Source organism: Saccopteryx leptura, chromosome 1 (assembly GCF_036850995.1).
Source record: "Saccopteryx leptura isolate mSacLep1 chromosome 1, mSacLep1_pri_phased_curated, whole genome shotgun sequence".
NCBI classification, from domain to species: domain Eukaryota; kingdom Metazoa; phylum Chordata; class Mammalia; order Chiroptera; family Emballonuridae; genus Saccopteryx; species Saccopteryx leptura.
The window spans coordinates 167616472-167619871 of NC_089503.1; the positions used below are offsets into that span (position 1 = coordinate 167616472).

Below are 3400 nucleotides of genomic sequence, written 5' to 3' on the forward strand. Positions count from 1 at the left end.
TTATGTATATTAATTGTTCAATAAATATTTTATTAGTGAATCATTGAATGATGGAGGCAGAATATTGCATTGAAATATGTATAATAGATAATTGTATCATTTCCTATGTCTCCTGGCACAGGTGTCTACTGCATACTAAACATAAAACTAATAATTAGAGTAGAGACTCAGAAATTAGAATGCATTGTGTATTTATAATCCAACAAAAGTATCAGAAAAATGGGTGATAACATTTATTTCACCTTATTGTGTCTTTGTCATGCCCATACTTATGTTTATAGTATTGTAATTTGCTAATGTTTGATTTTCTCTGTGATGCTACAATTGCTTTATGCGCACTGCTTTAAAAAAAACTTTTTATTTGACATATAAAATTCCATGTAAATACAAAGCTATAATAGGAAAAGGAATAGGAACTTCTAAAAGTATATTCAAATTCTCATAGGACAAAAGTCAGATTCAAATAGTGATTAATTTTATAACTGGAAAGATCATTTATAGTCTTTATTTTTTTTCTTTTTTCTTTTTTTTTTATAATAATTTTATTTTTTTTAATGGGGTGACATCAATAAATCAGGATACATATATTCAAAGATAACAAGTCCAGGTTATCTTGTCGTTCAATTATGTTACATTCCCATCACCTAAAGTCAGATTGTCCTCTGTCACCTTCTATCTTGTTTTCTTTGTGCCCCTCCCCCTCCCCCTTTCCCTCTCCCATTCTCCCCTCCCCCTCGTAACCACCACACTCTTATCAATGTCTCTTAGTTTCACTTTTATGTCCCACCTACGTATGGAATAATGCAGTTCCTGTTTTTTTCTGATTTACTTATTTCGCTTCGTATCATGTTATCAAGATCCCACCATTTTGCTGTAAATGTTCTGATGTCATCATTTCTTATGGCTGAGTAGTATTCCATAGTGTATATGTGCCACATCTTCTTTATCCAGTAATCTATTGAAAGGCTTTTTGGTTGTTTCCATGTCCTGGCCACTGTGAACAATGCTGCAATAAACATGGGGCTGCATGTGTCTTTACGTATCAATGTTTCTGAGTTTTGGGGGTATATACCCAGTAGAGGGATTGCTGGGTCATAAGGTAGTTCTATTTTCAGTTTTTTGAGGAACCACCATACTTTCTTCCATAATGGTTGTACTACTTTACATTCCCACCAACAGTATATGAGGATTCCTTTTTCTCCACAGCCTCTCCAACATTTGCTATTACCTGTCTTGCTAATAATAGCTAATCGAACAGGTGTGAGGTGGTATCTCATTGCAGTTTTGATTTGCATTTCTCTAATAGCTAAAGAAGATGAGCATCTTTTCATATATCTGTTGGCCATTTGTATTTCTTCCTGGGAGAAGTGTCTGTTCATATCCTCTTCCCATTTTTTTATTGGATTGTTTGTTTGTTTGTTGTTGAGTTTTATGAGTTCTTTGTATATTTTGGATATTAGGCCCTTCTCTGAACTGTTGTTTGAAAATATCATTTCCCATTTAGTTGGCTTTCTGTTTATTTTGTTATCAGTTTCTCTTGCTGAGCAAAAACTTCTTAGTCTGATGTAGTCCCATTCATTAATTTTTGCCTTCACTTCTCTTGCCTGTGGAGTCAAATTCATAAAATGCTCTTTAAAATCCAGGTCCATGAGTTGAGTACCTATGTCTTCTTCTATGTACTTAATTGTTTCAGGTCTAATGTATAGATCTTTGATCCATTTTGAGTTAATTTTAGTACAGGGGGACAAACTGTAGTCCAGTTTCATTCTTTTGCATGTGGCTTTCCAGTTTTCCCAGCACCATTTATTGAAGAGGCTTTCTTTTCTCCATTGTGTGTTATTGGCCCCTTTATCAAAAATTATTTGACTATATATATGTGGTTTTATTTCTGGACTTTCTATTCTGTTCCATTGGTCTGAGTGTCTATTTTTCTGCCAATATCATGCTGTTTTGATTGTCGTGGCCCTATAATATAGTTTGAAGTCAGGTATTGTAATGCCCCCAGCTTCATTCTTTTTCTTTAGGATTGCTTTGGCTATTCGGGGTTTTTTATAGTTCCATATAAATCTGATGATTTTTTGCTCTATTTCTTTAAAAAATGTCATTGGAAGTTTGATGGGAATTGCATTAAATTTGTATATTGCTTTGGGTAATATAGCCATCTTGATTATACTTATTCTTCCTAGCCAAGAACAAGGTATATTCTTCCATCTCATTATATCTTTTTCGATTTCCCTTAACAATGGTTTATAGTTTTCATTATATAAGTCCTTTACATTCTTTGTTATGTTTATTCCTAAGTATTTTATTTTTTTTGTTGCAATGGTGAAGGGGATTATTCTTTTGAGTTCGTTCTCAATTGTTTCATTGTTGGCATATAGAAAGGCTATTGACTTCTGTATGTTAATTTTGTATCCTGCAACCTTACTGTATTGGCTTATTGTTTCTAGTAGTTTTTTTATGGATTCTTTGGGGTTTTCGATGTATAGGATCATAATATCTGCAAAAAGTGATACCTTTACTTCTTCTTTTCTGATATGGATGCCTTTTATTTCTTTGTCTTGTCTGATTGCTCTGGCTAGAACCTCTAGTACCACATTAAATAAGAGTGGAGAGAGTGGACAACCCTGCCTTGTTCCTGATTTAAGGGGGAAAGCCTTCAGTTTAGTGCCATTTAATATGATGTTAGGTGATGGTTTATCATATATGGCCTTTATCATGTTGAGATATTTTCCTTCCATACCCATTTTGTTGAGAGTCTTAAACATAAAATTGTGTTGTATTTTTTTTTCTCTTTTTTTTTTTTTTTTTTTTTTAGAAACTGGAAACGGGGAGAGACAGTCAGACAGGCTCCCGCATGCGCCCGACCGGGATCCACCCGGCACGCCCACCAGGGGCGACGCTCTGCCCACCAGGGGGCGATGCTCTGCCCCTCTGGGGCGTCGCTCTGCCGCGACCAGAGCCACTCTAGCGCCTGGGGCAGAGGCCAAGGAGCCATCCCCAGCGCCCAGGCCATCTTTGCTCCAATGGAGCCTTGGCTGTGGGAGGGGAAGAGAGAGACAGAGCGGAAGGAGGGGGTGAGGGTGGAGAAGAAAATGGGCGCTTCTCCTATGTGCCCTGGCCGGGAATCGAACCCGGGTCCCCCCACGCCAGGCCAATGCTCTACCACTGAGCCAACCGGCCAGGGCCGTGTTGTATTTTATCAAAAGCGTTTTCTGCGTCTATTGATAAGATCATGTGGTTTTTGTTCTTTGTTTTGTTGATATGGTGTATTACGTTAACCGTTTTACGTATGTTGAACCATCCTTGAGATTCTGGGATGAATCCCACTTGATCATGATGTATAATTTCTTTAATATGGTGTGGTATTCGATTTGCTAGTATTTTGTTTAGTATTTTA

The 3400-nt window shown here is 36.8% G+C and overlaps 1 non-coding gene across 1 annotated transcript; it reads right to left on the bottom strand.

Moving 5' to 3' along the window:
• Positions 1–3113: 3113 nt before the first annotated feature.
• TRNAP-UGG (transfer RNA proline (anticodon UGG)) lies at positions 3114–3188 on the bottom strand. The gene has a single exon. It is a non-coding gene; the product is annotated as a tRNA-Pro (tRNA).
• Between the last annotated feature and the right edge of the window lie 212 nt (positions 3189–3400).